Source organism: Hipposideros armiger, unplaced genomic scaffold (assembly GCF_001890085.2).
Source record: "Hipposideros armiger isolate ML-2016 unplaced genomic scaffold, ASM189008v1 scaffold_369, whole genome shotgun sequence".
Lineage (NCBI taxonomy): Eukaryota > Metazoa > Chordata > Mammalia > Chiroptera > Hipposideridae > Hipposideros > Hipposideros armiger.
In genome coordinates this window covers 1,917,787-1,930,984 of record NW_017731719.1, presented here as the reverse complement: position 1 = coordinate 1,930,984, position 13,198 = coordinate 1,917,787, and positions in this window count along the sequence as shown.

Sequence of the window (13,198 nt, the reverse complement as noted above, 5' to 3'; positions counted from 1 at the left end):
GAGAGAGAGAGAGAGAGAGAGAGAGAGGGAGAGAGAGAGATTGAGGGAAAGAGATGGTAGAGGAGCGAGCAAGTGAATTTTCTCTTTCTTTTTTGCTGTTGTTGTTGGAGAACAGCATTAATGAGGTGGTAACTATTACTTCCTATGAAGAGGGGAGCATCCACCTGTCCTATCTCATTCAAGAAGTTAATGATTACCCCCTTCTAGAAGTTGGGACCCCTAAGAAAATTGAGGAGAGGCATAACCTAGTATGCTGCGTGGTTGGGGATGTACTTGGCAACAGGCAGAGGCACTTCAAGGGCAGGGCAGGGCGAGTACTGTTCTCCTTGTCTCAGAGAAGCTGCCATCCCGGCGGAAATTCTGGCATTTCGTGTGGACCAGGATCTCTGTCCAACTCGGGCGCCAGCGAGGTTGCTGAGGTCACCCCATAGGGTCCCACCCCTTTGGAGTAAATGCCAGTGGGCACGCGAAACCCACCCATGGCTCACAGGACAAAGCTAGCAGCAGCCACTGGTCTCCAGTGGCTGGGACTGGTAGGAAGGGATGTGGGACCAGGTCCAGGTGAGGTGCAGTGTAGGTGAGGTGCTGGTGATGGCAAGAGTGTGCAGCCCACACTCTACCCTGCTGTGGGAGAGGGGCTCCACCTGGACAATGACCCCAAATGACACATGTCCATGGCTATATGAAACTACAGTTTACGCATCTGGACTGAAATTACTTGAGGTTCTGAAACGCTGTTAATTACTAGCTTTCAAATTCTTCTCTTCCCTTTCCTAGGGCACTGAGGATGGGAGAGAGGGAGTGGGTGCAGTTCCTCAAACCAGTCATTGTCAATTACTGAGAAGGATAAACCTTCTCCACATTTGTTCTGAGTGAGCTGAGAATCCTGTATCCTGAGAATCCTTAAAGAGTTTGTGGGGACCCAGCTGTGGGATCTCCCAGCTGTTGGGGCCCCTTAGCGTTGGAGGCCGTTGACAGCTGTCACAGCCCTCTAGCTTTGGAGGCTGTTGACATCTTTGAAGGTGGACTGGCCCGCCCTCTCCCCTCTGGGCCGGACGAGGGGGAAGACAGACAGGCTGGTGCAAGATTGCTTGTAAGTTTACTGCACGTGTAAGTTTCATGTAAGTTTCTCTCTAGTGTGCATGTGTTGTCACCATGCCACTATTGTTCATGTGTGTATATAACGCCCACTTCCATTTTAATTGCTCTCTCTGGCCCTAGCCTTGGAGAAATAAAGAGCTGTTGCTGCATTTATGGCACATCTGCCACGTGCTTTCTTTCGTTTGGGCATCTCACCACGGAAACAGTCCCTGATTGATACACTCGGACCGACATTTGGCGTAGTCAGCAAGATACGGTGAGTGGCTGCCCTACTGCCCCAAAGCATTCCGGGGAAGACTCCACCGTGTGGCCCCCGACTGCGTTGTGGCACCCAGTTGCTGAATTTCTCAGGGCATGGGCCCCTCCTGAGAACTGGGAGGCGGTGGTGCCCACACCGGAGGCTGTACGGGAGGCATTAGACCGCATGGAGATGAGTATACCCATGGCCCACTGCGAGTCAGTGGGGTGGGTTGCATGGCTGCTCGTCTCCGTCTTGCAGAAGCAAGCGGTCACTGTACGCGACCAGACGCGGCAGGTGCAGCAGCTGAAGCAGGCTCAGGGACAACCGGCCCATGCCCTGGAAAAGGCATTGGAAGGCCAGGTAGGCTCCCCGTTTTCTTTCCGCCCTCCGTCACGACCCGTCTGGTATTCAAGCGGCAGTAGAGCACGACCAGCCTATAGCCCCGGGAGGAGGCCCTGCCGGGGCGCCGGAGGTTACCCAGTACACTACGTATACCTCGGCTAAGCTCCGGGAGTTAGCTAGGCAAGTTCGCCAATGGATCGGAGAGACCATTTCCGGCTGGCTGTTGCGACTGTGAGACGATGGGGCCGAGAGCACAGAGCTGTCCCCTGATGAGATGGCCCAACTCGCCTTTATCACGGTGACTCCCTCCCTCCATTAGTGTATTCTGCAGAGCGTTCAGCGCTTGGTGGGAAGTGACCAGGGTAATCACTCCCTGATCAACTGGCTAATGTTGGCGGCCCGCATGGTCTGGACAGAGCTCGGGGAGTTGCCAGAAGTGGTCAATAAATGGTCCACATACATGGATCTGGTGCAGATCATTAGGGAGATAGGCATGCGTCAGATGATTTTCTGGGAGAACTATAACAGTCCCGATGAGGAAGTGTTGACCACAGGGATGAAGGACTTAATCCTCACTTCCAGCCTGACAGGCTCCTTTAGCTCAGTGGCTGACATTTTGACCCCCTTTGTGGATTGTAGCATTCATGAGGTCAGAATAGCTATGGCTAGGCTGGGTGACGTGGAGATCTGACGAAGATCAAAGTGGGGGGTGTGGCTAGGCCTGTCAAAGCCACACCCAGTGCCCGCCCACAGGGTGGGAGGTGGAGCCCCCATCCCAGGCAGCAGCGGACCCTGTCAAAGTGAGCCGAAGGCAAATGTGGTTCGATCTCCTGGTGGCGGGCATGTATCAAACTAAGATCGAACAGCAGCTTAATGAGGCGTTGCTAGCCCTCTGAAACCAGTTGAGCCCGAAACAGAAATTCACCAAGCCACCTATGGTCATGGCCTGCGAAGTGCAGCTGCAGGACTTCTTTGACTAGGGATCGGACCCAGTTAGCATGGGAACTGGGAGACCAGAGGCCTCATGTGGAACTGACCATTCATTGGTCCCCCTGCAATGTGCAGCATGTGTTGGCCCTGGGGGACACTAGTGCTGACAGCACCCTGTTGTACGGCAATCCAGACCAGTTTGGAGGCCCCCTAGCGTACATAGAGGGGTATGGAGGCTGTCACATACTGGTGCAGCAGGCAACTGTAGACCTAGGCATTGGATGCCTTGCCCCAAGGGCCTACATGGTGTACAGTGGTGTACATCTCCCCCGTTGCGGAGTATATATTAGGGGTGGATATTTTGCAGGGCCTTTCAGTGCAAATGACACAGGGCGAGTTCCGCTTGCAAGTGCGCATTGTGAAAAGAGTGTTTTGCCCGTCGTCTTGCCAATCCCTACCGGGACAGTTCGTGTGCGCCAGTACTCCCTCCCAGGGGCACATGAGGAGATCAGCCCGACGATCCTGAACCTGGAGGAGGAGGGGCATCATACACCCCACTCACAGCTCATTCCATTCCCCTGTATGGCTGGTCCGCAAGCCAGATGGCACTTGGTGCATGACTGTGGACTATCAGGAACTGAACAGGGTGATGCTGCCCCTGCATGCCACCTCCCCTCTGTAATGGACCTCACGGACTGCCTGTCATTGACACTGGGGAAGTACCATTATGTCGCGGACTTGGCAAATGCCTTTTTCTCCATCGACATTGCGCTGGAGAGTCAGAAGCAGTTTGCCTTCACTTGGGAGGATCGACAATGGACATTTTTGGTCCTGCCGCAGGGGTACCTGCACAGTCTGACGATCTGCCATGGACTGGTGGCCCAGGACTCGGCCGAGTGGAAACATGCTCCAGTGGTGTCTCTATTCCACTATATAGATGACATAATTTTAACTTCTGATTCTCTTGCAGATCTAGAGAACGCGGCGAAGGCCCTAAGAGTGGCACTTAACAACTGGGAATGGGCTGTCAACAAGGCCAAGGTCCAAGGGCTTGGATTGTCTGTAAAATTCTTGGGAGTTATCTGGTCGGGTAAGACCAAGGTTATGCAGGAAGCTGTCATTGACAAAATCCAGGTATATCCGCACCCAGAAACCATGAAACAACTCCAGACCTTTTTGGGCCTTTTGGGGTATTGGCGGGTGTTCATACCCCACTTGGTGACTATAATGCGCCCCCTTTATAGTCTGATGAAGCGGGGTGTGGCATGGGACTGGACCTCTGGGATGGAGGAAGGCTTTATGGCAGCCAAATGGGCTGTGGCTCAAGCCCAGACCTTGCAAATTGCTGACCCCGCCCTTCCATACCTGCTGACAGTTCAGATGCAGGAGGATGGCTTTGGTTGGGGTCTGTGGCAGACTCATGGGGCCAGAAAGATGCCCTTGGGTTTCTGGTCTCAGCTCTGGAAAGGAGCTGAGCAAAGATACTCATTGACTGAGAAGTAGCTAGTGGCAATTTACGCAGCCTTAGTGGCCTGTGAGGTGATCACAGGTCCTGCACCTGTGACGGTGCAGTCCACATACCTGGTCGAGGGTTGGCTCAAGGTGCCCAGGACAGGGGTGGCCTAAACTCCCACACTGACCAAGTGAAGAGTGTATTTGGAGCAATGGGCCACGTTTAGCTCCAGTCCGCTGTCCCAACAGCTCCACGAGCTGTTGGGCCTGGTGGCCTTCTGGGTGGACAAGGAAGAGGTACTTCCAGAGCACCCTGCAGAGGTGGTCAGCCTGTACAGGGAAGGAAAGCCACCTGTCCCTGGTGGGGCATGGTACATGGAAGGCTCCTGTTGGGACCAGCCCCCCACATGGACTGTGGTGGAGTTACAGCCAGAATCAGAGGGATTCTGGTATGACACCGGCCCAGGCCAGAGTAGCCAATAGGCCGAGCTCAGGGCTGTCTGGCTGGTGCTCATGCATGAGGCGGGGGATGTGCATGTCTGCATTGACAGCTGGGCAGTGTTCCGGGGTCTCACCCTATGGCTGCCCCGTTGGGCCGCCCAGGGGTGGATGATAGGTTGGCATCCCCAGTGGGGGTGTGCCCTTTAGGAGGACCTTTGGTCACAGGGCAGGAGCCAGGCGGTATGATTTACCACATCCCAGGTTATAAGCCGTCCCTTTCCCTGGGAAATGACGCAGCAGACACATTGGTGCAAATCTGCCCTGCCCGTCCTCTCTCCCCTTCGGCGGTGCAGGATGCCACTAGGGGCCCTTGGCTGCATCAGAAACTAGGGCATGTAGGCCCATGAACCATGTGCCAAGTAGCCCAGTGCTGGGGCATACCTTTGACAGTGGCTGATGCCACGGAGGCTGTTGGATTATGCCCCAGTGCACCAGCCACCACCCCCATTGGCGGCAATTGCCCACTTAGCTTGGAAAGGCTGAGTGGGGCTATTCCCACTACAAGTGTGGCAGGTAGATTATGTGGGGTCGCTTCTCCAAGCTGCGGGTAGGTGGTACCTGCTTATGGCACCGCCACCTGCTTGAGGTTTGCATGGCCTACTCCCACCGCTTCGCAACAGGGCACTATACGTGCACTGGAGCAGCTGAGCACTGCATATGGGCTGCCGCTCACCATCTCGAGTGACCGAGGAACCCATTTCACTGGACAGTGGGTGCAGCAGTGGGCGAGGAGCAGGACATAGAGTGGCAGATACACGTCCCCTATCACCTGCAGGCTGCGGGTATGATAAAATGTTTCAACGGGCTGCTGAAGGAAAAGTTCCTGGCCCTAGGAGGACAAGCCCATGGAAACAATGGGCATCCCGAGTGCCACTAGTGTTGCGACTGTTAAATGAACAGCCGCGAAAGACAGGCCAGTCACCGCTAGATAGGGTGGTAGGGGGATTGCCCCGTGCCCTCAAGGTTGTGCCGGGGTCGAGCCAACCCCAAGATTTGCCCTGAGTACAGCAGGGAGCTTTGCTCCTGCCAACCCGGGAAGCTCTTGCTGAAAGCCAGACAGGAACATGGACTTGGCCATGGAAGACTGTTGTCTCCCGGGATCCCTGAGTTGCCTTGGCGGAGCCCTGGGGGCCTGACACTGGTCATGGACAGCAAGTCCAACCTTTGCTGTGCTCCTGGCCAACCCCCTTGCAGGTCACCTTGCCACGAGATGGGAGAGGGACCTTGCTATGGGATACCTTTGCACTGGCCCTGTGGCCTTTGCTGCAGGTCCAGGAAGTGGACTTGCCTTCCCCCATGGTTTTGAGGGAAACGGTGTGGTATCACCATTCAGGAGCCCCGCCCCAAGTGGCTATCGTCCTTTCCCAGGATGGGAAGTGGCTTGCATACTGCCAGAAGGCAGACATTTGCCCCTAATGTTCTCTGTTTCCTTACTGTCTTATCGTCCAGCCAGGCACAGGCAACAGCATCCTGGCCTGGGTCCATGTCTTTGCCCAGGTGCACAACGTCTCCCAGTGCTGGGTGTGCACTGAGCTCCCCATATCAGCGGCTGAAGAACTCCCATGGCACATAGCACCAGCTACAGCCTCGATTTGGACCTGGCTGCACTCCTGGCGGACAACCAGGGACTGGGCCTTGCGCAGGAAAGTCGTGGACGCCCTTCTGCGACGAGAATAGTACAATGCCCTGCCCTTGCTGGGCTATGCAGTAAACAGTGGGTGGGGATGGCTGACGGGGGAGCATGTGGCACTAATACAACAGGCCCCTCGTTGTACAGAACCAGTGCGAGCCGTCCCACACCATCCTGTAGGGTAGACTCCAGAGGAGTTGTGTGGAGATATAACATGGGTGGAACCCCCGGGCTTTTGGTGGGATGGAAGGCGACATGTGGGCACACAACCCACAGATATTCTCCCAGCAGGGTACTTATGGGTTTGTGGCCACTACAGGTGGCCCTACCTCCCGGCCCACTGGATAGGCTGTTGCACATGGGGTCGCCCCTATATAGCAGGGAGAGTTCTGGACATGCTCCCACAGAGGCCCCAGAATGAGGACATGCTGTACCATAGGTGGCATCACCACAAACGGGCAGCGTGGTGGTTTTACCCGCTGGCTCTTTTTCTCCATTGGGCTGGTACTATTGATGTGGAGCTACAGGAAGAGGCCTTGGCTGAGCACACTGCCCGGGCCCTGAATGCTACCAGGATGCCGATGTCCTTGTTAACAGATGAGACCACCCAGATGCGAAAAGTTGTGCTGCAGAATCACATGCAGAATCGATCTCGTAACAGCAGCGCAGGGTGGTACGTGCACCCTCCTGCACATAGAGTGCTGTGTTTACACACCCAACCACCAGGGACAAGTACAGAGTGCATTAAAGGAAATGGACACACAAGTCTAGGCCATCCATGCACTGACTGAGGACACTTCGTTCTCCTGGTGGTCTCACCTAGGCTCTACCTGGTACTGGGTGATAATTGTAGCTGTGTTGGCCAGCACCTTTCTTGTATTGTGCTATGCCCTGTATTGTTGCTGTGGCCTTTGGGTCCAGGGTCTGACCCTTAGAGAAAAACTGCAGTCCCAAACCCTGTAAGGGTGGAGTGTGGGGACCCAGCTGTTGCCTCCTAGCTTTGGAGGCTGTTGACAGCTGTCAGAGCCTCCTAGTGTTGGAGGCTGTTGACAGCTTTGGAGGTGGGCCTGCCTGGCCCCTCCCCTCTGGGTGGAACAGGGGGGAAGACAGACAGGCTGGTGCAAGATTGGTTGTGAGTTTACTGTACGTGTAAGTTTCATATAAGTTTCTCCCTAGTGCGCATGTGTTGTTGGCACCATGCCACTATTGTTCATGCATGTATATAAACTCCGCTTGCATTTTGATTGCTCTCTCTGGCCCTGGCCTCAGATGAGTAAAGAGCTGTTGCTGCATTTATGGCACATCTGCCATATGCTTTCTTTTGTTTGGACATCTCACCACCAAAACGGTCCCTGATTGACACACTCGGACCAGACAGAGTTTGTTTAAGAACCATCGTTGGATAATAACTATAGTGTAGTTAATACTTTTAGAAGCTGGATTCCAGGAATAATGCAAAGAAAGTTGTTGTAACTATATTAACACCAGAAAAACTACATCTTAAGACAGAAAACATTACTAGACTTGAAGAGGGTCACTTCATCATGATAAACATTAAATTTATCAGAAAGAAATAACAATACTTGTGTGCATTTTATAACAGAGCTTTTAATACACAAAGGAAAAAAAACGTTAGAAGAAATGACAAATCTACCTTCGTAGTGAGATATTTTAACACATTCTTTTGAATTATTGAAGGTGAAAAGATGGTAATTCAATAAGAACATGGATGATTTCAAAAATATTACTAACAATATCATGACATATTATAAACCCTTGCATCCAAAATTGGAGAATAGATATATATTTTTTACAAGAACACATAGAACATATGCAAAAATTCACTATGAATGGGCCATAAAGTCCATCTCGACAAATTTCAATGATCACATTTTCTGACCACAGTGAAATTAAGTTAGAAATCAACAAGAAAAACTAAAAATTTCATATGCTTAGAAATATTTTTTTATTTTTAAGATTTTTATTAGGGAATTGGGGGAGGGGAACAGCGTTGGGGAATCAGGGAAGGGGAACAGACAAGTTGCTGTCCTTTAGTTCTTCAGTCTAATTGTGGAGGACGTCACTTCACTGGCTCATGTTGGTGTTATCATTGCGCTCTTCCCAGGTGAGGCAGTCGCCCGCCGGCCATTGGACGGCCACTCATAGTGGCTCATGGCAGCTCATGAAAGCACAGGCCAGCTGCTGGCCAGTCCCATTGCAGCCTAGGCCATCGTCAGTGACTCATGGCAGCCCAGCTGCAGGTTGAGCTGTTGTTCACCATCTTAGCTGTAGAGGGTGCAGCGTCACTGGCCCTCATGTGGAATCCGAGCTGGGGCCCTGCTGCTCAGAGCTGGCGTGCCAAGCCAACTCTTAACCAATGCATCACTCCATAGGCTTAGAAATTTTAAACACACATTTCTAGGTACCTCATGGAGTAAAGAAGAAAACACAATGAAAAATTTAAATTATTTACAGGACATATTTTTAGACTTAAAAAGAAAAGCTGAAAATTTAGGAAGGTAAAATTCAAGAGAGAAAAACAACATAACAGAAAATGAAGAAACAATAAAGAGGATTAATAAAGTTAGAAGCTGTTTCATTGAAAAGACAAATTTCTGGAAATGATAAAAGGAATAAGACACATGATAATAAAATTGCAAAACATCAAAGACACTGCAAAATTCTTAAAGTAGATAGAGAGGAAACAATGATTACGCAAAAAAACAAAATCAGACTGCTAATGGAAGTACCAACAGCAAAACCGAAAGCAGAAAAGACGGAAACAATGTATTTAAAGTGCTGAAGGAAAATAATTATCAACCTAGAATTACATACTTAGTAAAGCTGTTCTTCAAGAAGGCTGAAATATTGACAATTTGGATAAATAAACACAGTTTATTACCAACACATCTTCACTAAAGGAATTTCTAAAAGATATACTACAAGAAGATGAAAAACCACCTCAAGAAAGAAGAGCTGAGGTGGTTGTCTGGATGCTTTCTCTTAACATTTTTTTTAATCTATCACAGAGCTTACCACTATCTGACATATTGTGTATTTTTCTTTCTTTTTTTTTAAAAGATTTTTATTGGGGAATTGGAGGACGGGAGCAGCGCTGGGGAATTGGGGAAGGGGAACAGACAAGTTGCTGTCCTTTTGTTCTTCAGTCTAGCTGTGGAGGACGTTGCTTCACTGGCCCAAGTTGGCACCATCATTGCGCTCTTCCCGGAAGAGGCAGATCAGTCGCCGGCTTCTGGATGGCCTCTCACAGCGGCTGCTGGCCGCTCACGTTGGCTGCTCACGTTGGCTGCTGGCTACACATGGTAGCCCATGGCAACCCACTGCCACAGGGGCTGCAGCCTACGCCGTCGCTGGCGACTCAGGGCAGCCCAGCTCCAGGTTGAGCTGTTGTTCAGCATTTTAGCTGTAGAGGGCAGTGTCACTGGCCCTCATATGTGGGATCCGAACCGGGGCCCTCTGACGTCCCAAGCCAGCTCTTAACCAAGGCGCCACTTGGCCGGCCCTTGTATTTTTCTTATCCATTTGATTTTTGTCTCCCTTCTCTTCTCTCCCCACCCCCATATAACAAGATCCAGATGGTCAGAGATTCCCAGGGAATAATACATCGAGTCCTCCAGTAGATATTTCTGGTAACGACAGTGTTATTCACAACATAAAAAGGATCTTAACTTCACAGAAAGATTTACAATGATAAAATAAAAATATGTTGTTTTTTAAAAACTTTTCCTATTATCCAAAGTTATTATATGGTCAGCTTCCTAACCTGCAGACTGTGTCTGATTCACAGGGTAATTCCGGCCCTGACTACACTGCTCCTTTAATTACAGGATGAAGGAGGACCCCCCAGCATAAATAGCACTACCGTTTAATTTCTGCTGGGATAGGCTGTGGTTTGGCTTGTTATGGGAGAGACTTTTAAAGACTTCAGAATCCTTGCTAGTTGGAGATTAATTAAAACTGAGGTAATGCATTTCTGATTGTGTCACTATTTTTTCCCTTAAAGTATAGTTTATACAATAATAGTGTTTCTTTGGTTTTCCATTTGAATATTAGTAGTAGTTACAGAAAAAAAGTGACAGAGAATGAATTTGAGGCTCTGGGCAGTCCAGCTACCTCTGGCTAGCAACACCTTGAAATTCCTCTTTCTGGCTAAATGTGAAAGTATGTGTGTATATGTATGAGCGTGTGTGTGAATGTGTATGTATGTGCATATGGGGTATGTGTGTGTATGAATATGTAGTATGTGTGTAAGCATGTGGTGTGTGAGCATGTGGTGTGTGACTGCATGTGTGTGTGTGTCTGTGTGCGCGCGTGTGTGCACGTGTGTGTATGTGCGCACGTGTGTGTGCGTGCCTGTTGGGGGTGTGTGTGTGAATCTTTGGGGCACCTCATGACTGCCTCTCCTTCCTGAAAGTACCTGACCCCTGGTCTTCAGGTCACTGTGGAGACTCTGCCCTGCCTCCCTGTCCCTCTGTAGCCACTGCTACTAAGGGCCACATGACATTGCTCTAGAGGCTTCCTCCTTCAGCTAACTCCATGTGACCCTATACTGCTGCTGCCATGGCTACGCCTTCCTTTTAACTTTACCACTCTCACTGCCATTGACTTCATTTTTCAGGGAGCTGCTAGGAAGCATCTCTGTATTCCCACCCAGCTACCTGCCACCGGATCCCTAGGAAAGGGCATTGCATTTCCTTAAGTCAGGGCTGCCTCGTCCTCCTTCCTTTCTCTTTCCCTTCTAGTTTGGCCTCTTTAGGAAGATGCCCCACTCCCCCACTCCTGGTCTTTTCCTCTCTGTTTTGAAGTGACATAACCACATTTTTTCAAAAACATATCTATTTTACAAAAGAATACACGAGTAGTCTCCTTAACACAATAGTGACGTTTCTATTTTATAAATCACATTTTCATGACTGATATAAGTATTTCCTTCATTTGTAATTTCAAATTTTATCTGCTTAACACAAGAAGCTTATACTCGGTAAGTGAAACATTTTCCCCCTCTGAAGCATTTCTTCTTGGCATTTATAAATCCCCCTGTGGACACTTCATTTTTTCTTCCTATCGTTATGAACCAGACTATGTTCAGCTTTTTGAAATAATACTTACTGGTTTTATAATTTTGCTAGCTCTTTTCTCTCCTTAATTGCTCTTTGGATTTTCTCCAGTATGTTAATACTCATCTCCAATTAAATGGTGCCAAAAACACGGCCACATTTCTTCCTCTAGTTTGGCGCAGAGCTAACTCGCTTCATAATTAAGTCCTTGTCTAACTTTGAATTTGGCTGGAGAGCTATGAAGGAAACAAAGAAACTTCAAACTCCAAGATGGACATTTTGCAAGTAATATACTACATTTCTAAATTGGGGCTCATAGCCCTATGTATAACACAGTGTTTCTCAAATTTTGGAATCAGATGTGGAACTTATGAAGAAGGTAAAAGTCTAGGGCCACCTCATGCTAAATTAGAATCTATTCCCTAATAGTGTCCAGGCAAGTCTGAGAACTGCTGCCACAAAATGTAAATGGCTGAAGATAAAGGGCCTATTGCTGTAGGCAATCTTGAGATTGGATTTGTAGCAAATTGAGTTATTCACTTCAATAAGAGGAAGAAAGTAAAAAGGGGACTAATAACTAGTGAGCGCAGACCTCAGGACCTTTTCACTTGCTATTTCCTCTACCCGAAAATGCTTTTTCTCCTGCTTATCATTCAGTGTCAGCTAAATGTGCCTTGGTCAGAGAAGCCTTCCATGATCATCTTATCTAAGGAAGCATCTATCCCCTATTCTGACTCCTACTTATATTATCTCTCCCTGTTTTGTTGTCTTCATAATACTAATCACTATCTGAAATTATCTTGTTTATGTGTTTATTGCTTACTGTCTGTCTCTCCCTTATTGGAATGTACCTCCCGAATCCTCAAGCCTAGAACAGCACCTGGCACATAACAGGTGCTTAAAGGAGAATGAATGAATGAACGAATACATATGTTAGGTTTAGCATATACACTAATCCTTAACAATCACTAATTCCCACAGCAACCCAGTAGGGTAGATATTAGTCTCTCTACTTCACAGATGAGGAAACTGAAGCTCAGAGAAATAAAACCACTTGCCCTAAACTCACATAGTTAATGATTTGTGGTATTGGAATTTGAACCCAGGTCTGCTTGACCTCAGAGTCTATGCTTTTTCTAGTAGCGTATCAAGTAGTAGGAGGTGTACCCTGTGAAGAGAAATGTGAATTATTTCCTTGCCCTCAAGGTGATTATAGTTCAGTGGGGTGACACATTTGCAAATACTTTCATATATAATGTGCAGGGTTTGAATGTGATGATGGCAGTTAATGGGGTAATAGTTTACTTTGTACTTTAATCCTTTCTCTGGAAAGAGTACCACCATTCTCCTAGTTTTCCAGATGACTCTTCCCTTTGGTTTACCACTGATAATCAGTCAATTACAAAGCCTTCTTGATTTCTGCCTCTAGTTGTGGCTCAGATTGGAAGGGTTCTCTAAGTCCTCACAGCAATTTCCCTATGAGAGGCTACCATGCTTTCTCAACTGATTTACTGCAAAAGAGCTGGGATGGTCTCCTTGCTTCATCACTCATTCCCTCTAATCCATTTTCCACATGCAATCCATCTTCCATCTAATTCATTCTCAATCTGTAATCCATCTTCTATCTAATCTTTTCTCCATTTTCTATCTAATCCGTTCTACAGCCAGATGGTTCTCTGCAAAAAGATTTTATTTCATCCCTTTGCTTTAGGCCCTTCAATGCCCCCGCCCCACAGCTCTTCACATAACATCCAAACTCCTGGGATGGCTCAGGCACGATATACTCCCTCAGCTTCCTCTCTTACCACTTTGTCTCCTTTCATCCTATGTTCCACCCTTCTGTTACTTAATACACCATCAGTTCTCGCTTCCTTTGCACATGCTATTCTTTAGTCCTAGATTATTCCTTCTTCCTCTCAGCCT